The sequence below is a fragment of the Petaurus breviceps genome, unplaced genomic scaffold (assembly GCF_028583685.1).
Source record: "Petaurus breviceps papuanus isolate PSGF00001 unplaced genomic scaffold, PetGlider_PUasm1.0 90842, whole genome shotgun sequence".
NCBI classification, from domain to species: Eukaryota; Metazoa; Chordata; class Mammalia; order Diprotodontia; family Petauridae; genus Petaurus; species Petaurus breviceps.
The window spans coordinates 24,677,612-24,704,814 of NW_027187358.1; positions in this window are offsets into that span (position 1 = coordinate 24,677,612).

Consider the following 27,203-nt stretch of genomic DNA (forward strand, 5'->3'; position numbering starts at 1 on the left):
AAGGCAGGAAGTGTAGACAACTCTTTCTAGGAAGCAAAGGCAGGAAGTGTAGACAACTCTTTCTAGGAAGCAAAGGCAGGAAGTACAGACAACTCTTTCTAGAATTTCAGCAGAAGAGAGATATAGGACAATTGTTGAAGGGGATGTCTAGATTAAAGGAATATGTTTTAGATGTTTTGTTTAATTTTAGGTTTGGGGAGGCCTAAGTATGTTCATAGGCAACCTGGAAGAAGCCAGTAGATAAGGTAAAGCAATGATTTAGAATTTCCTATGTGTCAGGCATTGTGCTAAGCACCAGAATAGAAAGAAACAAAAACAGTCCCTGCTCCTGATCAAAGGACTTATAATCTCAGTATCAAAGACACAAGTAGGAGAGTAAGCCTTGGCAAAGAGGCCTACTTCATCCTGAGTGGCTGGAACAAATGAGATAATGGGCACATGGAAAGGCTTTAAGGTTTAGAAAACTGGGCTATGAGAAGGCTCATGACAAATGGACTCAATATCCTCAATAAAACAGCAAACAAAGTGACCTGCTGAGACGGACGGCAATAGAAGTGTGGACTTGAGGAGAACGGAGCTTTGGAGAAATCACTGTGGGGAGTATGACAGATAGTTTATCAGGGTGTCAGGACAAAATCACTATGCAGTGATGAGAGCCCAAAGGAGGCTAGCATTTATAATGTTAACTTATATAACTTGTGTGTGTGTGTGTGTGTGTGTGTGTGTATCTATATCTACATCCATATCTCATATGTAATGGAGCAGCCAAGTGATGCAATGGATAGAGTCTCAGGCCTGGAGTCAGGAAGACTCATCTTTCTGAGTTCAAATCTGACCTCAGACCCCTACTAACTGTGTGACCCTGGTCGAGTCATTTAACTCTGTTTGCCTCAGTTTCCTCATCTGTAAAATGAGCTGGAAAAGGAAATGGCAAACCACTTCAACTGTCTTTGCCAAGAAAACCCCAAATGGGGTCACAAAGAATCTAACATGACTGAAATTCACTGAACAAAAAATTGCTATAATGTATATTATTATAACTTCTATAATAATTAAATGTACAATTTATGATTAACCTAGCCAGTATGGCTCTGTAGTAGGCCCCCTTCTCTTTTCTTTCAACGTTATCTCTCTTGTTGATCTTATCTGTTCCAAAAGGTTCAGTTATCATTTCTATGCAGATGACTCTCAGATCTATAGGGAGAGCCTAGTCTCTCTTCTGAGTTCCAAACCCATGTATCTAACTGACAGAAGCAGTTAGTGGTGGGGTGGATAGAGCACTGGGCCTGGAGTCAGGAAGCTGTCATTGTTCAGTCATTTTCAATTGTGTCCAACTCTTCATGACTGCATTTGGAATTTTTTTGGCAAAGATTCTGGAGTGGTTTGCCATTTTCTTTTCTAGCTCCTTTTACAGATGAGGGAACTGAGGCAAATAGGGCTAAGTGAATTGTCAAGGGTCACACAGCTAATAAGCATCTGAAGCCACATTTGAACTCTGGTCTTCCTGACTCTAGGCCTTCTATCCACTACACCACCTAGCCATCCTCAAGAAGGCATGAGATAAAATCAGGCCTTGGTAAGTACTAACTATGTGATCCTCTGTACACAACAGTACTCAAATAAAAAGCACTATTTGCCTCAGTTTCCTTAGTTGTAAAATGGGGATAATAATAACATCTACCTCTCAAGGTTGTTTAGAGGATCAAATGAGATATTTGTTAAAAAGTGCTTGGCACATATTAGGGACTGTCCCCCATGCCCACAATACTCTCCCTCCTCATTTCTACCCCCAGACTTCCCTGGTTTCCTTCAAATTCCAACTAAAATCCCATTTTACAGGAAGTCTTTCCCAATCCCTGTCAAGTTTTGTGTCTTCCCTTTTTTTAATTAGTTCCTATTTTTCCTGTACATGGTTTGTTTGCATATTTTTGTCTGCTTGTTTCCCCCATTAGATTGCAAGCTCTTTGACAGCAAGGATTGTCTTTTGGCTGCTTTTATATCTCCAGTACTTAGGTTCCTGGTACGTGGTAGGTGTTTAATAAATGTTTATTGACTGACTAAATGCCTATTGCAATAGTTTTCTAGTTGCTGTCCCAGCCTCACATTTCTTTATCCTCTATTAAAGTGCCAAGGAGATTTTTCTTTTCTTTTTAAATTTTTTAAAAAATTTATTTTTAGTTTTAACACTCACTTGTACAAGATTTTGAGTTCCAAATTCCCCCCCACAATCCTTCCCAAGATGCCATGCAATCTGATATAGGTTATATATATACAATTATATTAAACATATTTCCACATTAATCATGTTGTAAAAGAACAATCAGAACAAAGAGGAAAAACCACAAGAAAGAAAAAGAAAACAAAAAAAGAGAAAATAGTATGCTTCAATCTGCCTTCAGACTCCATAGTTCTTTCTTTGGATGTGGATAGCATTTTCCATCAAGAATCTCTTGTAAATGTCTTAGATCATTGCATTGTTCAGAAGAGCTAAGTCTAACAAAGTTAGTTTTTGCACAATGTTGCTGTTATTGCATACAATGTTCTCCTGGTTCTGCTCACTTCATTCAGCATCAGTTCATGCATGTCTTTCTAGGTTTCTCTGAAATCTACCTGCTCACCATTTCTTATGGAACAACAGTATTCCATTAATTCATATACCACACCTTGTTCAGCCATTCTCCAATTGATGGACATCCTCTCAATTTCCAATTCTTTGCCACCACAGAAAGAGCTGCTATAAATAGTTTTGTACATGTGGTTCCTTTTCCCTTTTTTATGGGATACAGACCTAGTAGTGGTATTGTTGGATCAAAGGGTATACATATTTTTATAGTCCTTTAGGCATAGTTCTAAATTGCTTTCCAGAATGGTTGGATTACTTCACAACTCCACTAACAATGCATTAGTGTTCCAATTTTCCCACATCTTCTCCATCATTTATCATTTTCCTGTTTTGTCATGTTAGCTAATCTGATAGGTGTGATGTGGTAGTTCAGAGTTGTTTGGATTTGCATTTTTCTAATCAATAGTGATTTAGAGCATTTTTTCATATGACTACAGATAGTTTTAATTTCTTCGTCTGAAAATTATCTGTTCATATCCTTTTATCAGTTGGGGACAAGGTGATTTTTCTAAAGTACAGATCTGACCATCACACAAACGTTTGTGCTCACGCACATGCACGCATACACGCACACGCTCACACACACACACACACAAACAATGAACTCCAGTCGGTCTCTATTACTTTTAAGATCAAAAATTAAGTTCATTATTTGCTACTTAAGGCTCTTCAGCTTCATAGTCTTGTCAAATTTACTCCTCTCCATATAGTCTACAGCATATCAGTACCTAGCAGTCCACTAGCTCCTCCTCACCCAAAAAGCCCCATCTCATAATCTCTATGCCTTTGTGGTAGCTGTTCCCTATTCCTGAAATGTACTTTCTTCACCTCCAACTCTTGACATGCCAGACTTCTTTCAAAACTTGATTCAAATATCACCTTTTGAAGGGGACCTTCATGTTCCCCCAGTCATATGAGTCTTTCCCTGTAAATTTGCTTTCCTACTATTTCATATCTATCACATATGCTTATAGCTGAGGTTGAAACCATACTAGTTTAACTCTGATATCACACTAAGAATTACATTTGAGGGGCGGCCAGGTGGCTCAGCGAGAAAGAGCACCAGCCCCAGTGTCAGGATGACCTGGGGGATCGAATCCAGGCTTGGATACTTAGCACCACACCCAGAAACACCTGGCCGTGTAACCTTGAGCAAGTTACCTAACCCCAATTGCTTAAAAAAAATAATTACACTTGGATTGAATCAGTCAGAACTGAGTGGGGATTGAGCCTGTATATGTCTAGAATCAATCAAGACCATTGTATGAGAGACTGGTCATGCCCTAAGCAATTTGCATAAAGAGAAGGCATCTCAGAGCCAGAGGGAGAAAGCCTGAGATTCAAGAGATTAGAGCAAGTGCAGAATTTCTAACATACCTTTAAGGAGCAAAGGGATGACAGGATTGTGGCAAGAAGGTAATTATCAAGGAAAGTCCAAAAGGGTTCTCTAAGTATCTAGAAGCAGAAGACTCATGCTGACAGAGATCCCAAGAAAAGTTCAACTCTTCCCCAATTTCCTCTCTTGATGTCTGTCTGTCCACAGATACTATAATATAATTTGCTGTTTCATTACACAAATTATACTAACCAACTGAATTTTACCTTAACCACAAAGAAAAATAAATGGCAGGTTGGACAATGAAACCAGTCTCTGTCATGGATTTTCCTAACTGGGTGCTTAGAGTAATTGTGATTGAACTCAGAACATTTCATCAAAATAAACTCCCTATAGTTGAAAAGAAGGGAACCAAATGGACCAAAGTGGCCATTCTATTGTTTGAAATAAGTAAAGTATTGAAACTGGGTATTACATATGTGATTACATGCCATTTCCCCAGTTGTCATGTAATCTCTTTGAGGGTGAAGATCCTTATGTCTTTTTACCTTTCTTTGGCTTCTGTGTTTGCAGCATGGTAAGGGCTTAATGAATGCTTACCAAATGGCTTATTGATTAAAATAAAAAGATTACAGAGGAATGAGGCAGCCATGAGAGAGGCAAAAAGACAAGAGAGTATTATCAGTAGGAGAAATTTCTGAGTGAATTTAAGAGTTTAGAGGTGAAAAGATTTTATTTGATAATGGGGTTTAAGAAGTGACTGGGGATTAGGGTTAGGCTGTGGGTAGCCAAAGTTGTACTGTGATAGAGACTATGGTAATCAAGGACATTAGAGAAACTGGAGACCAAGGTGTTCAAGAGGTCATAAGTCTGGATACTGAAGTCACATAAGATGATAGTGGGGAAAAAGAGAATGTACTGAGTCACTGCAGGAGAATTAACCTGGACAAGTCAGTATTTGACAGCAACAAGGATAAACAGCATCACATACTATAAAGGGATGGCATGAACTTCAATCATTCAACAAAACATTTATTAAGTACCATGTTCTTTAGTAAAGAAAGGTTTGAAGAAAAATGCTGGCAAAGGAACTAATATTAGAAATAAGAGTGGGTACAAAGGTATATACCAACTCTTCTTCCTTGTCCTATGTGTGGGTGCTATCATTGTATTTGTTTATAAATAATATGTTGCTTTAAAGGGAAAGCTAAATTCTCATTAATCCTAAAAGATGGAAAGAAGAAAAAAATCAAGAATCTTTAAAAAATAGAGTAAGGGTCTCAAGAGTATACAGTGGAGTCACCCTACAGAAGAGGATAAGATCTAAGAATGGGTCAGGGTTGAGTTGGATAAGTAGCAGGAGAAAGGAAAACTCTCTTAAGCATAAACATACAGTCTATTGTATCCTAGGGAAGGAGGGAACAGGAGATCAGGATTTGCTAGCTGTAGTGAGCAGAAGTAAAAGTATTCAGAATTTAACACAATAAACCAGTTTCAGGGTTCTAATTAAAGTGTTGGTATGATGAATTATAGGAAGCAACTAAGTGGCTCAGTGGATATAGCACTGAGCCTGGAGTCAGGAAAACCCAAATTCACATCTGGCCTCAGATAAGTTCTAGTTGTGTGACCCTCAGCAAGTGACTTAACTCTTTTAGCCCCAGTTTCTTCATCTGTAAAATGAGCTGGAGGAGGAAATGGCAAATCACTCCAGTATCTTTGCCAAGAAAATCCCACAGATGTAGGTCACAAAGAGTCAGACACAATTGAATAACAACAAGATGAATTATAAATATAGGATGAATCATAGACTTCTAGAAAAATTGCAAAGGTCTAGCATCCTTATTTCACAGATAAGGAAACTAAGAACCAGAAAGTTTAAAAGGTTTGCCCAAGGTCACGGAGGTAAGTGACAGAACAAGGACTGGAACTCAGGTTACATAGTTCCATCTTCAGCACGTATTCCACAGTAGCACTTCCCTCTGGCCTCTGTTGACTGTGGATCCCTCTCAGATGGTTACAGCTGAATAAGAACAAAACAAGTGGTAGTCAGGAGAGTCCTAGAGAGGATCCTATACCACCAGTACATCCTTACCTCTCTCAGGTGAAGCTCATTCAGATGATTGAGGGAAGGGGAGAGAGGTAACATAACAAATAGTAGCTCATTTGGTTCCATTTTGCCTCAAAATTCAATTTATTAGTTCATTTTTGCAGAGAATGTGGTAAAACATTCAAAATACCCAAAAGTCATTTATTAATTATAAATTCTTAATGAATGATGTTGATGCAAAAAAGCTAACAAACTAAATATTCAAGTGTATCCTGGAACCCAATCCTAGTAAATAAGTTTGTTTCTTGCTCTCCCTGCTACAGACTATAAGCTCAATGAGGTCTGGGCTGTAGTCTTTTCTAATACTTCCATCTCCCCCTGCATCTAGCCCAGTGTTCTGTTCAAAGCTGGTACTTTGTTCATGAAGAATTCATTGAATGTGGTAAACCCTTTGGGGACGCCTGATCTAGTTTTAAATTGATATCAGAGCCAAGCAACTATCCCCAGCAACGGAGCAACACAGAGTTGATTCCTTGTATTAAAGGCAATGAAAATAACTGAAAAGTTCAAAGTAGATCTCAAAGACAGTACGATCACCTAATTTCAACGGAAAAGACTGAATTCCCCAATATTTCCTATAATCACCATTTATTACTTGCCAATGGCACAAATTAACCTGGATCTACCCAAGTGCCCATTGGCTGATTAATTTGAGTTCAGGGTTTTCTAGAAAGAGTTAAGTTATAGATCTGATGTTTTTTTTAATGTGTGATGTCAGGAAAGAGTCACATGTACTAATAGAGAAAGGAATGAATAGGACTATAAGATAAGAAAATAGGTATACATACTAAAACATGGTATGAGCAGCCGTGTGGCACAATGGATAGAGAACCATCCTCAAAGCCAAACTCTGTTGAAGTCCTTCTTCTGACACATACAACACAAGTGCCTGACCCTGAAAAAATATCTTAACTTCTCTGTACCCTAGGTAGCATCTTAAGACTATAAATTGCAAAGAAGGTACTAAACTGTATTGATAGAAGTTGCCTCTGCCAATGAACTCACAAACCTGGTCCTTACTCCTAAGTTACTGGAAGAAGCGACACACACCAAATTCTCAGGACCATTTACTAAATTTTGCCAAACTAAGAGTCATGTGAATAACAACTTCCATCCTGTTTTCCCTTGTCCAATTTTAGAGTCAATCCTACACGTGGAATCAGGAAGACCTTGAGTTCTCTCCTCCACCGCTTTATAATAAAACAAAAAGTTAAGAGTATAAACACAATCATTCAGAACTTAGGAAAAATTCCTAACATTTGGGTAGAGGTTTGACTTCTTGGCTTAATTTAAATTTATATTTATCTCTAGCTAACCCCTGACCCCTTTGTGGTTGCAACAAAAGTCAGTTTATAAGAAGCATTTGAGTAAAGAATCAACTCGAATAGGTTATAGTGTCTGTTAATAGATAGGCATTGGGAAAGAGAAGCTGGGCAATGAGCAGACCTATTCTTGGAACTTTTTGATGAGGTGCAGATTCAAGGGCCCCCTTCAATATCTCCCTTCTCTGTCATAGCTTTTTCCTACATTTTTCCCTCTATTCTTTTCGATGTTATTCCTGTATTTCCAATTCCTTCTGACTAAGCTCTTAAGATCCCACACAGAGCTGGTAGGTTGTGCAGTAGAGCTCTGGGCCTGGAATCAGGAAGATCTGAGTTCATATTTGGCCTTAGGCATTTACTGTATTACCCTGGGCAGTAACTTAATTGTTATTTGCCTCAGTTTTCTCAACTGTAAAATAGAAACTAATACCATGTTTCCCCGATAATAAGACACTGTCTTATTATTTTTTTTGGAAAGAAAAATACCAGAGGGCTTATTTTCAGGGGAGGGCTTATGTTGTCCTGCCTTAGCTCTCCTCCGAGGCACTGCTCTCAATGGCGCCAGCAATCAAATCACTGGGGAAGAACAGGATGACGGCTCAGGACGGTGCATACAGAGGGTACCGTAATGTAGCGTGTAGCGCAGGGGATCACCTTCACTACAGTAGCAATCTCAATAGGGCTTATTTTAGAGGAATCTTACACAGTAAGGGGAGGGCTTATTTTTGGGATAGGTCTTATTATCGGGGAAACACGGTAACAGCCCCTACCTTGCAGGGTTACTATGAATATCAAATGAGAAATTTCTAAAGCATTTAGTACAATGCCTACCACAGAGTAGATGCTATATAAATGTATATTTTGTTCCCCTTTCTTTCCAGCTTTTTTGGTTTTATCCAAGCCCCACTAGGCCAAGTTCTTCAATATATACAAACCAACTTCCTTTTGTAATGGGGAGCTGTCTAGGCCTTGTTCCTTGTCCTACACCTCCCCAATTCCTACACCTCCCCAATTCAAACAAGATCTGCTCTCCACTGATAAAGGGATCAGGACTAAATGGTAAGAGGGGGGAGAGGAGGGCAAAAGGTATTGAAACTGATTAATTATCTTAATCAAGTTTCAGTCTTACACAAGACAAGCAAGTCTGAACTTCTAGGTAAAAAGGTTTTAAATTTCAAAGACATTATAATACTATAGTTAGTAATGCCTTGTAGCAATTTCTGGACATGATGCTATTTCTTGGAGGTCACAGAATTTTATCCAATGCAATGCAACAAATATTTATTAAGCACCTTTTATGTTCTAGAAACCATGCTAGAAGCTGGGGATTAAAGTGCCAAAAATAAACAAAAAAATGCCTTGCCTTTTCACACCCTCAAAAAGCTTACATTCTAAACCAAGGGTTCTTAATCTTTTTGTATGTCAAAGACCCCCCTGTCAATCTGATGAAGCCTACAGACTCCTCAGTAAAATGTTTTTAAATGCATAAAATAAAATATGTAAGATCACAAAGCCAATTACATTGAATTATAAATATATGTATACACACACACACACACACACACACACACACATTTCCCCCTAAGTTCCCAGACACTAGGTGAAGAACTCCTTGATCTAAACTGAAGGTAACACTTTTTCCAAAAGTGAAAAATTTGGAACTTTAGGAAGGCCTGTATCCCAGGCTAAGAACCATGGCCAGAGAGAGCCCTCTGACCTTTGCCCTAAAACCTCTATCAGGACCAGAAACATCCAAGCCTTTTATACCTTAAGGTATAAAAGCAGATAATCAGGGCAGAATTCAATGTCTAACCCAGATTCAGTCAAACAACCAGTCCTTTTCATACCTAATTCTTATTTCAATTTGAACCCCGTCTTGTATTCTATATATATACTACTTTGGTTTATTTTAATTTTCAGGTTGTGGATTTGGTAGGTAATCATGTGTTGCTTTAGACCAGTGGTTTCCAAATTGGAGGCTAAAGATCCTGAGGGGTAAGAGGAATGCAGAATTATTATGCTTGCTCTCTTTCTTTCTCTCTCTCTTTCTTGCTCTCTCTTTCTTTCTCTTCTCTCTCCCCCTATCCCTCCCCTCTCTTCTCTGATCTGTAGATGATCTAGTCAGTAATAAAGTTCTAATTTTTTTTTAAAGTATTACTGAATTCATACTAGCTTTCTGCCATTACATATTTTCTCCATCAACAGAGTACAACTGCTATCATGTAGAGACTGGTGAAATTTTTGGACATCAAAACAGGGTACTCGGATTTGAAAAGGTTCTGACTTAGCCTTATTTAATTTTTTCACATCTTTCAAGTACTAAAATATCAAAAGGAATACAAGCAAAGGTTGAATTCCCAGAAATCAAAGAAATAACAGCAGAAGCCCTAAATTCTATTTCTACCGGTATTTCTCTCAAAATATAAGCTCCTAGAGGGGGGCACTATCATGTGTATATTGTGCCCACTGCCTAAACTATTTTTGGTTTAGTAAAATATGAATTACGGATGTTATTTATGATGTTGGATAGTAAGTAAAAAAATAAATCTTCTAAACTGGGTACCTCTCCATATAGTTTATAATTTATATCCCTCCTAATTGAAAAGCCCAAGGTCTATTAGTGGTCAGAGTGCTTGAGTACAAATCCATGGGATTCTTCCAATCTTCCAGAGATACTTAGCCCTAGATTTATAAGTTTCTATATAGTGAAACACCAAAATGGGGCATTTTAAAGCGAGCACTCTCTTTATCTCAATTCTGCAATCTGAAAATCACTTAAGTGTTGCCCAGTTCAGCAGCATAAATTATATCCAACCTCAAGGGCTATAACTCACCCTCCTCTTCTAGTGGCTCACAATATGTGTTCCTTCCTTGCAAAAAATATTAACACAATGTTTTTCATGACATATAGGTCCCAGTGCAAACTTTACTACTGAAGAGGAATAACTGGAAGGGTTCCCGGAATGAGAGTTCTCCAGGGCCAGCTGAGGGAGACTGATGAATGCTCCAGCTTCCTGGGAAGGTAGTAGACAGTGGGCGATTCACCCTCCCTGCTTGTGAGGCCTGCCTTCCTCTCCAGGAAATGCTTTCATACTTCGCTTCTAGAGCCACTGTTGCAGAGAAATGACATTTCACCCATGTCAAGGGGAAGTCACCACTACCAGGGCAAACGTACCTCTGTGATGCTCATTGTAAATGCACTGACCTTTTGGCCCAGCCTCTTTTGCTAGCTCCATTAGCTGTATGTGTGTATACACACACACACACACGTATATATGTATGTGTATAGGTATATACACACAAACATAAGTGTATATATACATATGCACAGGCATGCATACATGTATGTATATACACACATATATGCACATAAATATATTATATATACATACATATATATGGCAGGAAGAGGGAGTTTTATGAGAGATGAGAGCTTAGCATAGCAGTCATTGCTTAGACAGGAAGAGAATTTAAACTTTTACTCATGATTTGTAGTATGTTGATTCAATTCAGTTTTACTAGTGATTATTAAGCACCTACTGTGTACAAGATATTACACTATAATTTGGGGATATAAAGACAAAACAAAAATGAAAAACAGTCCCTATTCTAAAGGAGCTAAACTTCTACTGTAGGAACTCATGAAGTACTTTTTTTTATTCAAAGGCTAACATGTAAATGTAGTGAGGGACACTTGCTGACTTCCGGTTCTGTGTGTTCATAGAAAAAATGGTACAGTTACACAAAATTCAAGGAAAGCATCAAGTACTAAAACTCAGACCAACAAAATAATCAGTAAATAATAATGGGGCATTTAATTCAGGGTCAATGAATTGCAATCCAGGTCACTGAGCTGCCTTTTCAGACTGGTGTGACAGGGTAGGGAATTAGAACAAAGGTTATATTCACTCTGGAAAGGAGGCTAGGTAGATAGATGGGACAGCATGTGGGTCACAAGTTAGTCACTGCAGGGTGATAGAACCTTCTAGGAAAAATGACAGGATTGATTTAAACTTCTTGGAACTAACAGAGGCAAGCCATTGACCTTGTCCCAAGGCAGAGCTGCCTATAGGGTCAACAGAATGGCTGAAATGCAGGAAGGTAGTGGTTACAGAATTATCCTTGGACCTACCTCTGTCCTAGTACAGGGGCAATTAGAAACCACTGGTCTCAACAAAGTTTCCCAAGACTTTCTTTACCTTGGGGTAAGGTATGAGATGATTAGAAATTCCTAGTCAAAACAAGGTAGGGCCCCCAGAGTTTCCCAGGAGTTGACAAAAGAAAAAGAGATCTCTGATTTAAAAAAATAAAATAACAGAAATATTATTCATTCATCTGAATATTTGGTTGTGTCTATTAATAAACATGTAAAGTTGTTGGCTTACATTATGTCATAAGGATCAAAGACTCAATCAACAAATCAGGATGTTGAAGTTAAAAGGGATCATTCTGTTGCCCCTAGCTTAAATACAAGCTAATTATTGATATTGAATGTGGTTCATTCTATCTCCAGAGCTGATGCTGGGGCATGGAAGAATGGTTGGTAACCACTAGGAAGCTACCACTAAAGAGGTTACCCATAAAGAGGGTTAGGGTTGCTTTGGAGACTCCAGAATATCAACATGCAGGGTCCTGCCGAATGAATTTGACTCAAGTCTTCTCTCAGTCAAAGAAAAGTAAAGTTTATTAAAAGTTCACTTGTATTAGACACAGAGTAAGCCTGTGCTAGGTCATTCTATGGCTCTCTAACCCACATGGCATTCTATGGCACTCTCACAAACATGAAGACAGGATGGGGTCTTATATACAGAAGGTTGTGGGAGGAATCTAAGGGTGGTCTAGGGGAGGAGTTTGGGGAGGGTCTTCAGGAGGAGTTAATGAGGTCAATGAGTGATTAAAGGTGGGAGGCCACCTGGAGACCACAATGGTGGGCTAGGCCAGTTCAAGGGTGGATCAACACTTTGATAGGCTCAAGGGTGGGAAGTCTAGTAACTGAGGCTTGGGCTCAGCCATAATGTAAGGCTTATTGCCTCATGCAAATGCCTCATCAAATGAGAGATTTAATCAGAGTCCAAGAGGGGGGGGGGGGAGTGTTCCAGAGCTTGTACCTCAAGGATTCAAGGAGAGGTCAAGGGGGCTCCCAGAGCCCATACCTCATCACTACCATGGTGCAACCCTGTCAGCAACAACAGCATTCCTTAGTGTCACATCTACTCATATGGACAGCTAGGTGCTGCAGTGGACAAAGCACCAGGCCTAGAGTCAGGAAGTTTCTCTTCTGCATTCAAATCTGGTCTCAGACACTTAGTAACTGTGTGACCCTGACTGGGCAAGTCTCTTAATCCTGTTAGACTGTTTCCTCTTCTGTAAACTGGAGAAGGAAATGGCAAATCGCTCTAGTATCTCTGTTAAGGAAATCCCAAATGGGATGAAGTCAGACATTGCTGGACAACAACAAACAAGAAATCTACTCATATATAAATAAGCTCTTTTAATTGTAGTCATATTTTTTTTAATTTTATTTTATGTTACTCTATAGGGAATAGGAAAGATTACCATAAGGAGCATAGTTACATGGAGAAAGTCTGTATCCTAAACACAGGAAACCAGATGCCTGTTTTCTTATCAGTTCCTGAGAAGCAATGATGCTCATTTCCAGATAAATTTTTACATTGAGTTAAGAAGACTCTCCAACAGAAAGAACTGTCCGCTAGGGGAGGTTGAGAGCTCCCCATCTAAATATATAGCTCTGGGGAACAATCCAACCTCATCTTCATCACGTCTCACCCAAGATAAACTGATTATCAGATAATCTAATCATCTGGATTATTTCAATTTTGCTACTCACACTTCATCAGTACCCTCAGTTGCCTCTGCCTCTCTGATTGGAGGGCCAGAGGGTAGATCACAAAACTCCTCCCCCATAGCCTCCCTTTATAAAAGGCTTGAAATGCCAGTTATCCCTTCATTTGCCAACTACTGTCCTTCTTTCATTCAACTCATTATCATTATCTTAGTCATGCCCCTCCCCTACTTTCTAGTAACCCTCATCTTCTCTCTTCCCACTCCAATCTTCCTCCCCCTTCCTTTTTCTTATGGTGTTTCCTGGTTAGATTGTAAATCCCTTGAGGGCAAGGACTGTCTTTTTCATATATCCCCAGAATTTAAAGTACTATTTCATAAAATGGGATTTTTAAAATTATCTCCCAAGAGGGATCATGGGACTAGGAATGGGGAAGAAAATAGACATCATATTATGCAACCCCTTCATTTCACCAATTAGAAAAAAAGATTGAGAGTTTAAGTGACTTAAAGGTCACCTACTTGAGGTCACGTGGTGTTTTATGACTCTAATTCTAGTGTTCTTTCTACCACATTATGCTTCTTTCAATACCAAGTCTCCATCACAGCTCAGACTTAATAGAATAGTGTTGCTGTTCACATCCAGAACTACATACTCTTTACATTAAAGCACCTGGAAATTAAATAATGTATTAGTTATCTAATCTCTTGACAGCAAAGCCCTCCAATCTGTTGAAGTGGAGGACTAAGTAAGAGGATGGACAGTTCTGCCCAGAACTGAGTTTCTCCACAAATACAATTTTAGTAAAAAACAAGGTGTTCCCATATCCTTCTCTAGGGCTATATTCTCATATATCTCATTGATTGTGCATGCTATAAGGGGCTAAACTAGTAAATTGAAGCAAAGGGGGATACATAAGTCAATATTAATTTAAGAGGGTCCTTATGTTGAGGTTTGGGGTTTAGGGTGCTCAAGACCCCAAAGTACCAACACAGGTCCTGTCAAATGAATTCTACTCAAGCCATCTTTCAGCCAAAGAAAAATGAAGTTTATTAAAGATTCGACATATTGGGTAGACTCTTAAGGAGCCTAAGCATTTGTGACATATTGGGTAGACTCTTAAGGAGCCTAAGCATTTGTTGGCTTGTATTGACAAGTGGGCCAGTAAAATCTGACACATACTTTGTCTGAGCTATAATGAATTTGAGCACCTTCTTAGAGGCAAGATGGATCTTATATACAGAAAGATTGTGGGAAGGATCTAGGAGGTGGGCTAGTAGTCTGAGGGGGAGGGGTTTAGGGAGAGTCTTGAGGAGGAGTCTTGAAGGTAGAAGGACCTTGACCAAGAAGGATCTTGATGGGACAGAGGTTAGACTCTGGGAATCAAAATAATAGAATTTTGATGGGATCAAGGGTGGGAAACAGGGAGAGGCAATCTGGAGGTAACAGAAAATGAAGGGCTAGGCTAGTTTAAGGGTAACAGAGAATTGGGCATCTTGATAATGGAAGATTTTTGGCCGCTAGGGAATGCCAGATCAAGTGGGAAGATTCAAGGAGAGTTAGTTCAAGGGGGTTCACAGATTCTATTCCCATCACTTACAGTTCTAAAATCCTATGATGTTCCCTCCCCCAGGCACAAATTCTATTAAATATCATATTAGCAACTTTAGAAAAGCAGGATTTATAACCTACTTCACACAAAGGAATCACCCTAATAGACTTATTTTAAACCAATGGTGACATCCATAATTTGGAAGTAATAAGGAAACTATAAACTTTTCACAATGACCATAATTAAGTAATCCAGAGTAGAACTGGGCGAATGCCCAAAGCAAATAAACAGAAATACTGTGTGGCAGAACAAACAGTACATTGTGCAGATATCCCATAAATCTGCAGTTAGTAAGTTGGGTTTTTTTTTTCTAAATGCTTCATAAATGTTCCCCGCCTTTTAAAAAGATGGAGGAGGGGAGAAGTTTAAAATAAACATCACATAATCAAAAAGCCACAAATGGTGAAGATTAGCTAATCTGAGAATGACTTCCCCCCAAATAATTCGTATTCTCTCAAACTATGTGTGATTATGATATCTTGTAATAGTTTCTGGGCCATGAACTGAGTTATAAGGGTCAAATTTTCAAAGAAACATTGTACAAAAGGAGTTAATACACCATCTGGCCTGTATCTCAAATAACATTAGAATGTGTCCACATGGCCGGGGCCAAATGGCAAGCAGCCAACACACTAAAGGAACCTCCCTTAGTATCTTGCAAATGAAGGGATTCTCCCCTAAATGGTATTTTTTTTTACCCCTTGGGAATTAGTCCTATTATATAACAAGCATAAGGTCATGTGATACAAGTCTAGCTTCCTTGGTTTTCTTCAAGTCTAAGCTAAAGTGAAGCCTTTCCTAGTCCTCCTTAATCTTAGTGCCTTCCCTTTGAGACTATCACTAATTTACAGGGCATATATCTTGTTTGCATGCTGTCTCCCACACTTTATACCTGGAGCTCCTTGAAAACAGAAAGTGTCTTTTGCTTTTCCTTATATGCCCAGAACTTAGCACAGTAGGTAGGTACTTTATCATAAATACTAGTTGATTGACTACAGATGACAAAACAGGACATGATCTTCAGAGGCAGACAGAACAATCTAGAGATACAATAACTCTGACTACAGCCAAAATATAGTAAAATCCTAAATATACCAAATACTTGGGGAATAAGATATTCTAATTTAATTTTCTTGTTAAAACAAAATTCCCCTCCCTTTTTTTTTTTTTACTTTTTACTGGAGCAATTATAATAGCTCCAACCTATTTAACAGTTTATATAAGTAATCGGTTATGAAAAATGAGATGTGCATATATGCCTTTGACTCTATTGACATTTCTCAGAGATGCTTAATCAGTATAACAATCACCATAACAAAGAGGCCATAAGAGCCCAGAAACCAACCCAGTCAGCTAACATTTCATATACTGGTCATGCAAAAAGACAAGGTATCCAAGGGCAACAGGGCTTTAGAATTGTTCATTTGCACAAACAAGACAGGGTGATAACAGGGAACAACTAATAGCACTTCTTCATAAAATAATGAAAAGGAACAGGGGGACACAAACCTGAAGAAAACTTAGCTTATATTAATATCAAAGAAGATCAAACTCTGTTTATTACATAGATCAATCAATAAAGGTTTCTTAGATGTAGACCATATCTAGGACATGTGTGACTGGACAAGAAAGTAGTCTGCTCATGTAGTAAGAACAAAATATAATAAACAGAAATGATAAAAACCTGGAGGAACACTCTTAACAGATTTGAGAGGTCCTCTGTATAGACTTGATGGAAGACTATGGAAATGAACCACATGGGAAGAGACTTTGTGAATGATTTTCAATCTGTTTTAGGAGAGGGATTACATCATCAGGGAAATCATAGAGGAAAGGAAGTATTAAAAATATTTTGTTAAATGTTTCTTCTATTTCCTGAATTTGTAAGTATGGTGTATTAAACATAATTGCATGGTTCCCTAAACCTGTGATTAAGAATTTCCCAGTGCCCTTAAGTTACTCTTCTGAATATTATAACTGTATTGTATTGAAGTTGCAGACATTTTAGAAAATTGGACTGAATATGTAGTCACTCTGCAATGTATCCTGGAGGTTTTTTGTTGTTTCTTTAATAAATCGATAATAGTAACCTGTTGTCTTTCTCCTAAAATTCAAATATCTATGAAAGAAAGGTAAGCAGGAAGAAAGAAGGCAAAGTAGAGAAAGAAAGGGAGAAGGACAGAAAAACAAAGCAAAACAAAGCTAAGGAGAGAGGGAGAAAGAATGGAGGGAAGAGAGAGGAAAGGGGAAAGAGGGGGAAAGAAGAAAAGGGAAAGAAGGGAGGAGAAGAAAGGAGAAAAAGAGAAGAAAGGAAGAGAGGAAGGAAGGGAGGAAGGAGAAAAAGAGGTCAGTGTTTAGTCTTATCATTCAAGGTTTTATTGAATTTCTAAGATACAAATAGAGTTTAACATTCAGTCTGATTTGTTATTATTAATAAGTATTATTCTCTGAAGTTTTTCATAAGCTAACTGAAAGTAAGGGAAATCTGATAAAAAGTATTCAGGTCTTTTAAAGAAGCAATGTGGTTCATTGAAAGTATTCTTAGGGGCAGCTAGGTGGGTACAGTGAATAGAGCACCAGCCTTGGAATCAGGAGGACCTGAGCTCAAATGTGGTCTCAAACGCTTGATACACTTATTAGCTGTGTGACCTTGGGCAAGTCACTTTAACCCCAATTGCCTTGACTTACCCCCTCCAAGAAAAAAAAATACATTTGATTTGGAATAAAAAGAATTGTGTTCAAAACATGGCTCTGTCACTTGTCATGTGACCTTGGGCAAGTCACATATCTCTGGGCCTCAGTTTCCTCATCTGTAAAATGATAGCATTGGGCTAAATGCCTACTAAGGTCCCTTCCAGGTCTAAATCTATGATCTTATGATCCTAGGCAAAGATAAAATTAAAATGCAAATAGTTCTTTATCACTATCAGGCAGTCTCATACCTGACCAACAAAACTGTCATATCCAAACTCAAAGACAATTGGATCTATGATCCACAAAATGCTGCTATATGAAACGATAGCTGTCATTTCACCAGGAGCTTTCTAAGGAAAACCTCTCAATGAACAGAGAATTTCTAAAGAACTTTTTTATGATTCATAGTTTCAATGACAACCACATCAAACTCTTATTTTAAATCTGAAATCTAGCAAAATTCAGATTTGTGCTGAACACTGATTTTTATTCAAACTGGGATTTCAAAGACAATCTCGTGGGGTATGAATCCATATCAGCTTCAGCTTTCAAAGCTTTGAGTGACATTCTTCAGAAGTTCGGGTTGAGTTGTAAGTAGCACTCCTTTGAGAAAAGACAACTTAATACTAAATGCAGAAAGAGGTCTTACAATCTTCTTTATCCTTCGATCTTGCACCTCACATAAACAATCTGGAAAATTTTCTTACTTAGCGAATATTGAATCTGAACAAGTGACTGCATGTGGGGCCCAGGAACCAAAGTTTTACATACAATGTAATGAATCAGCCCTAACCACGTAGAAAAGAATAGCTGTGATGTAGATGATGATAACTCATTTGTGCCTGATTTTTTTTTTAAAGAATGGTTTTAACAAAGTAACTATGTGTCTTTTTAACATCCAGGAACAAAGCCAGACATCTGAGAACAGTTAGTCAATGTCATAACAAAAGGTTAAAAAAAAAAAATCACCAATTCTAACAAACCTGAGTAGATATTGGATCAAAATATAAGTGACTTCTTTAAAGGACAATAGTGCATTGTTCTCTAAACCTGTCTAACAAGGCAAGGAATAAAAAATAGCACCATTTTAGGAAATGACAGGGCTGAATTGGACAGATATCATTCAGTTACTGAAGGTTATCTTAAAATTTAGCCTCTTTAAGTTACAGAAAAGTCAAGATATCTCTATTAAGAATCTTGAAGTACCTAAACAGAAGCTGCTATAGCTATAATGATAAATTAATCTCAATAACACAAAGGACATCAGACTGGTTGGATTCAATATTTTTAAATATATTACCTAGGTGAAACATTAGGCTCTCAGTTCTTTGCAAAATGTCATTGAGCTAAAACAATAACTTTATCACCCAAGTCTTCTTCCTTGAATTTTATACATCCTATCAATTAAAATAAACCATTATGTGATTGGTTTATAATGATCAAAAAGACCAGGCTTATGGAAGGACAATAGAACTTTTGAGAAGTAAGTCCCATTCAGCTCTGAACAATCATTTATTGGGTATATTATAGTGGGAATTTTTTTTTGTATAGGTTGGACTAGATGGAATCTGAGACTTCCATGAATCCCCATGAATATGAACACTAATGTGTCTAATATCTATTTCTTTTTTTTTCAAGTTATACCGTTACCAAATAAACAGATAAGTATGTGAGCATTATGATTAAATTACAAACAAAATCAACTGTGTAAAAAGACACTCATGCCTGACAGGAATCAATTAACCACACACCCCCATAAAAAAAATTCTACACCACTATTTATAGGGGATACAAAGAAGTTTAATATACAGTTCCTACTGTTGAAGAGATTAAGATTTATTTGGCGGAGCCAAGAAGCATGAAAAGACCACTTACAGTTCAGGCAAAGTAAGTGCCAAATGTACGTGACAGATAATAAGCTCTATAGAAGTTCAGAGTGCCATGATAAAAATCTGCAATGGAGAGAATCTGAGGCACAAAGTTCCAAGCATAATCTATTTATTAGCAAGGCTAGCCGTTGCCAACAATAGAGATCAATGGATCCCCAGTAACCAGAGACACCTTTGACAGCTAGGGCAGCCTTTTTAATACAGTTGAAAAGATAAGAGGTAGTAAAAATAAAAAGTTCTGTGATGAAAACTAAACTAAGACAGTAATGCCAATGCATATACCAGAGATAAGGGAGGCCTTACATTTGGCCTGATTCACACAAGGGGATCTCCAAGACCCAGGGCAATGGGGAAAATTCAGAGTTGGTCAACATTCTCTGTAAAATAGGCAACCCCCCTACACCAGAGTAGTCTGGTGCCAGACATATGACCAGGCAGAACATCTTATAACTACATCAACTCATCCCACCTCCTCCCTTCTAGGGTTATCCAGGCTGTAGCCCAGAAAATGGGGAAGTTAAACTCTATAAAGAAGTGGAACTATCTTATAGATTCTAATGTTAAGAAGTCATACTGTCTTTTTAAATCAAACTAATTCCTAACTAGTGATTCCAGTGATTAGATACAATTCTCAATCAACAATAAATAATATAGAATAAAATGGGTCATCAATTGAAGATGAAGAGACTACTTCTAACTGGGGTGGTCAAGGAAGGCTTCATAATGGATTATATGAAAAACTGAGTCTATCTCTGAAATCACTACAATCCTTAATGAAGATATGAAAGATAGCACAGGAACTCAATGATACAGAATAGCTATTCCTATGTTTGTGTCTCAGTCCTTCAACTTTCAATCTTTAGACATATAATTTCCTCTGAATCTTCATCAGACTGCTAATCAAAAGGAGCCTATCCAATTCTGTATGGAATATGGTACATAAAATCACAGAATCTCAGAGTTGGAAGGGACTTAAGATAATATCTAATTTAATTCCCACCCAAACCAGAATCTCTATGACAACAAACTCAACAAGTAACCAACTGGTCTTAGTTTAAAAAGGCCTCAAGTGATAGAAAACTAAGAGAGGCAGGGCAGGTAAGTGGTATAGTGGATAGAGCACTGGTCTTGCAGTCAGAAGGACCTGAATTCAAATCTAGCTGCAAATACTTGACACTTACTAGCCATGTGACCCTGGGCAAGTCACTTAACCCTGATTGCCTAGCCAAAATGTTTAAGAGAGCCAATTCCATTTTGTGCACAGGTGTCACTATTCAGAAAGCATTTCCTTACATCAAATCTGAATTGACTTCTTTGAAACTTAAATTTGTAGTACAGGTTGAAATAGCTCTATATACAAATTTATTAAAATATTAATATTTTATAATTTAAAAGAGAATAAATAGCAATAGGGATTCAAGTTAAAGAAACAGACATTTAATAGAAAGAATGTATTAGATAGCATGATTCTACTAAATTAAAAAAAAACAAACAAACATGGCTACCAAATTTCCATTCCTAACAAATGCAAAATACTTCTTTTGGGAAGAGAAAGTTTTAAGAATAAATTGTATTTAGGATATCTGACTAATCACAAGACTTATTATACTACAATAACATATGGGATAAATCTGTTTTTATCACTCAAAATGTTTTTATTTAAAGACAGCAAAATAAATAAGAATATATTTGTTCTAGAAATTTTTGGAATAAAAATGTTAACAGGTAAATTAAAATACAACAATTCAATCTGAAAGGGATTATAACTTCTAGCCAAATTCATCAGTATATGGAAAATGTCTTAGTACTTTTTACAAATCAATGAAATATTAAATCCAACATCTCAATCCTTTGGATGGAGAGATAATCTGAGTATGACTGAATGATGAATTTATTATGATCTTTAAAAAATTGTTCTCTGCTGAATGAGAGAATGTGTTGGTAGGAATGTTAGCAAACAGAGACAAGTCCTCACAAGTAACCATTCAGAAGAACCCAATTTGACTTTTTAAAGTCTCTTTAACTTAAAGTCTAAACAACCAACTAAGGAAAAATCTTTCAAAGTATGAGGCTAATTCAAAGTATCCAATAGTAAATTAAGACCATTATCAAGAAAAGAAAATGTCTCATTTTATCAAGGTATGGTTCAAATAATCTGTTGTTGAGTTGGGACTATGGGGAATAAAAGAGAAATACTGAAGTTTAAATGCTTCCCCCAGTACAGTTTTTATTTGACAACTAATGACTTTCCAAAGGCTCCTGTCCCTTTCCAAGGTTCACAATAAGAGTCCTTCCAAAGAAAGCACTGCCCCAAAGAGAGAAACACCGACAACTTCTTCCATCACCCAACCACTATAACTGATGTCCTTTGATCCTATTTCCAAATAGTTTTGTCCGCATAAAGAGTGGCATTAACTTTTTCTCTATTTTTCAAACTTTTAAAGGTTTTCATGCCTAATGACTTCCAGGTATTTGCAATATTTCTTTAGGAAATTCTTTTTTCAAACAAACCAGAAGAAAAAAAGGTATCTCCCACTCCAGAATATCTGCAAACCTAAGTCCAATATCTCCCGAGTCTCCAACTTCTGCTCAGTGTGTGTGTGTGTGTGTGTGTGTGTGTGTGTGTGTGTATTTTTTCCTTATGTTCAGTCCCAGCAAACTTACAAAATTCAACAATGCAATACTCGGCTGTCTTCTAAGAGCAACAAGGAGATTGCCCTTTGTCAAAATTATTCTGTACCTTTCTGCAGCCCCAGTAGCACTTTTCACAGTTGGGATTATTCTCCACATTGTTGCATACAGTCAAAGTCACTCAAGAATTCCTACGGTCCCAGAAGCACTAAAAATACATAACAGCCTCCTTACAATAATGGCTGTGAATCACAGCATTCCTCGGCTAACATAAGTAGTTAAAATAGTTGGGGGAAAAAAGTTAAATAAAAGTTTTTTAAAAGTTCAAGTAAAAAAAATGAAAAGGGGTTGAAAAGGACTCCCCTACCGTCTAACAATATTAAAGTCTGTCTCAAATTTACAAACGTCCTCAGCAACATCAAATGCCGCAGCTTCAAACACACGCGCCAGCTTCAAGCCCGGCAGCTTCAAATGCCGCAGCTTCAAACACACGCGGCAGCTTCAAACGCGCCAGCTTCAAACAGCCTTGTGGCAGCCATCTTGTACACGCTCAAAAGAGCACAACCCCAGGAACCTTAGGCAGCCACCTTCTCCGAGAGGCTACACAGAGCCTTTGTTGGGGGGAAAAATGGAAGGAGAGAGAGAAAAAAAGGAATTTGCAGACATCAAATTAGCCCATAGAGGGAGCTCGTATAGGCCCATAATTTCACAGTAATTGGAATCTCCTCTAATTTAAAATATGTGTGTCATTTGTTAGAGAGAGACTCAAGAGGTCAAAGAGTGCATGTCTTCCTTCATACCAATCTCTGTGTACCCATAAAATGTAATTCCACTTATACCCCCTTGACCGTGGGTTTTGTTACCTCAACAAAAAGAAGAAGATTCTTGGCTACATGTTCTCCAAATCTAGCCCAGCAATTAAAGTGATTCTTCTGTGTGCACCGTTAGGGTGAATCCACCTGAATAAAAAACCATAATAAGAATGAAGTTCCAACAATTAGAATTGTCATGGCAATGCCCTAAATCTCCTATTCACTGAGTGCGGTTTAGAAAGCGATGTACTCTCTTTCCAACTTGACTAGAGACACTCTTGTGGCTATCCGTGTCTCTCGTTTGTCTAGTGTCCTTAAACTAGGAATGCAGCGATGTGCCTCCTAACAGAGGATAATAACTGAAAACAAAACGATGTAATGTCATAGGGCTTTTTCAATGAAACACCAGGGAAACCAAATTCCACATTCTTTCAGAAATGCCACAAAGAAATGTGCCTCACAATAAAAGGAGAATCTAAATGTGCAGTAGGGAGTGGGAAACTATTCTTTGCTCTTGCAGAACATATTTTGGGAAGAAAAACAACAGTTTAATTGATCTGATTCCAAATATTTAGATTCATTAAAATGATACAAGACTGAAGTGGTTACTGAGAACATTTAACCTGAAAAGAGAGGTTATTTCTCATTTAAAGTAAGCATGAATGCTGAATTCATGGAAAACCAAATATGTAGGATTTAATCAGCAAGTTATAATATATAGATTTCCTTAGATTTGGAGTAATTATTAGACCCTACCCAAAAAAATCCAATTTATTCTAATTCTTTTACTGGAGTATTTGCCTGTTAGAACTGTTTTTCAGAAATACAATTACTCCCCAACTTGTTTGAGGAGCTATAATTAGCTTTACCATACCTCATAGTCTTTAAATGTATTGTAAAATTTGAGGATTTAAGCAATTTCAGAGAATGACAGATGTCATTTTAAGCATTGCAATTGTTTTTAATATTGGGGAATGCTTTTTTGAGAAAGTATTTCCTTGAAAATGCCAGGACAGAGCTTAATTTCAGAACCATATTTGTCATGCCTAGCTTCTAGACAAACTCTGCCAGTAAAAAGTGTCTGCTTTATCTGATTCTGCTGCCTCCAGACCCTTATCCCTTTTTGTAACTTCTGTTCTTGCTGTCTTTGAAAGGGCACACATTTCAAATTTCATTTGCAATTCACCAAATAAAAGTTTTTATCAGATGCTCAAATCCCTAGTCTCCCCTTTTCATGCCAGTCCCAACTTAGAAATGTTGAGCACATTCTAAACATGATTTGTCATTGGATGGTGAACCACATAATCTTAAAAAGTCGATGAAATTATGCTTTAGTAAGACCAATGCAAACTTTTTTCAGGCTATTGAGCATGGGGGGGGAAAATAAAAACATAGCTTATTATACACTTCAGTGGATGAGAAACAGACTCTTTGAGGGTAAATTCATCAAAATAAGCACATTATGTGCACTTTGTTAAACCCTCCTCTAGTTAGTCATAGAATACATCTTGTTGGAATATTGTGATTTTTCTACATCTTTCATGGAACTATGTGGATTTGTCATCTCTGGATCTACTAAACAATCTAATGCCTAGACCTCAGCATTATGAAACATTAGCAGCTGTTTGTCAGTGTTTAGTCATGTGTTGTAAAACACAGCTAACAGCAATCAAACATTCATTTTAATTACTAACAACCATAGGCAGGTATAAATGAAGATATGGACACACGAGTGCTATGCACATGTACAAATACCCTTTACTGAAAGGGACAAAAATGGCCATGTTCTATTATATGTTTCTATATACTGTTTATTAACAGGAGTCTGCCAATGTGGTAAAATGAGACAAAGGTTGACTATTTCCTCCCCTTATTGCAATTATTCCATCACAATGCACATGAAGTGTGGTTGACAATCTCTCATTTGGTAATGAATTGTAATGTCAACCTTTACATATGCCAAATATAGATTATTAGTTATCAGGATAAAGGGGAAAAGGCTACTCAAAGATGAATAGAAAGATAAAGTCTTTTCCCCAATAGTGAAGTGTAATGATAAAGCAGAATATAAAATGGTATGTCAGATCAAGAAAAAAAAAATCTTCATGTTTAAATGAAGGTGAAATATGAGGCTATCATTAATACCTCCTCTTCTTCAATATTTCAATAGATCCAGGATCTCAACGGTGAAGAAAACTCTACTATAGTGAAGACAGGCAACCACCCATCCCTATTTTCTCTTCCTTTACTGTTCTTGGTCATATCTTTGAATAAATTCTCAATAAAAGAGCTATTCAAAGCAGTGGAATCCTTCTTCTAGTATTTTGTGGTGAACAATGCAGCACTTGAGTTATTCATCTGCTATCCTTGACTCTCACTACATGGTCATCCCAGCTCCTTTTCCAGTAATAAATATTCTTGATGAAGCATTTATACCACTTTTTGAGTATTGGTTACCATTGGTGATGTGCCAAAGTCTCATTACATTTCCTACCCATTGCTCTATCACCTTTTGATTCAATTGGAACTTTGCTTCTTTGGAAAACATATTCCTTAATCTGCAACTACATAATATCACCATGAAAATATTGCTGTTAAAAAGACATGATGATTTAATGTCAGGAAGAATAGGAGGATTGAATATGGAGTGAAGTTTCCAAAGTATGGACCCACCTCGCTCTATTCTTCCTATCCAGTTTAAGACTCAACTTAATGTTTGTCTTCATTGTCATGAACCAAATCTAGGTTGCTCATTTAACTGCAAGTTGTGATCTACAATATGTATTCTAAATCCACATTGTTTTTCTTATGTGGATTACCAGTCTCATATCTCTTGAATCAGTGTAGATCTCATTGAGGAAATTCTATAGTAGTCTTTTTTCCCCAAATATAAATTATTTGCTTTTTTCTGCCTCACAAATCCCCCACCCCACTGAAAAGAAAGAAAAGAAGAAAGTGGAAGGAAGGAAGGAAAAAAGGAAAGAAGGAAGGAAGGAAGGAAGGAAGGAAGGAAGGAAGGAAGGAAGGAAGGAAGGAAAGAAGGAAGGAAGGAAAAAAACTGGAATTGAGCAATACTATACATGGTATTTTGAATCTTGATATTATCATCACAAATCAGAGCATCTGAAGTTTTTGTTGTTGAGTCATTTCAGTCATGTCTTACTCTTTGTGACCCCGTTTGTGTCAATATCTTCTTGGCAAAGATATTGAAGTGTTGTATCATTTGCCTTCTCCAGCTCATTTTACAGATGAGGAAACTGAGGTAAACAAGGTTAAGGGACTCACCCAGGATCACACAGGTAGTAAATGTCTGAGGTCACATTTGAAATCAGGAAGATTCCTGACTTCACGCCTAGCATTCTATCTATTGTGGCACCTAGCTGCCCCTTATCTGAAATAACTGATATAATTTCTGAAATATTGAAATAATTTCAGTTAACTGAAATAACTATAGGCCATCCTGCCATGACAATGCAAAACAACTTCAAAATTTTTCCTATTTTATGCCTTATTTAACATTCAACACTGATAAACATAAAAGCATAAAACAAAGTTATCTTAATATTTCTTCCACAAAACCTTACTCTGATGTCTCACTGGAATATGAAAGTGACTCATTTCTTGAAGGTTTTGCCTTCAAGAGCACAAATTAGCACACAAAATCTGGCAAATTCAACCATTCTGGAAAGGCTTCAAGTATCACTCCAGCAACAGACTATTTTTCAAGGTGTAACCTAGATAAGTAATTAAGGTTTGTCTATAGTGGGCTGATCATGGAAACCCATGAAACAAAGTAAAATACAAAATGACAAAATTCCGTGTGACCCCCTCTGCTTTTGCATTGATATGCAGGACAATGTTGATTGGAAGATAAAATGAAGTTATAGCCAAATCATAATATGGCCCCCTGCTGCTTTCTAGTCTTCCTAAACCTCATTCTTCTCCACATGCACTATGATACTGCGTTCCTTCCTATTCCTCACACAAGATACTACATCTTCTTACTCCATGCATTTTCACTGACTGACACCCCCAAGCCTCAAATTGCCTTCTTCCTCATCTCTTCTTCCTAGACCCCTTGGCTTTCTTCAAATCTCAGCTAAGATTTCACTTTTTGCAAGGAGCTTTTCCCAGTTCCCTTAAATGCTAATACTTTACCTCTGAGATTATCTCCCATTTCTCCTGTATATATCTTGTTTGCACATAGTTGTTGGCATGTTGTTTCTTCCTTTACCTTGAAAGTTACTTGAAGGCAGTGGACTTGAAAGCTATTCTGAGCACAGTGCCTAGCATGTAATAGGAACTTGCTGATTTGACTAAGTGGAGTTACAGTTTACAGGTTTTTCTTCAAGAAACAAATAAAAGAGTTGGCAT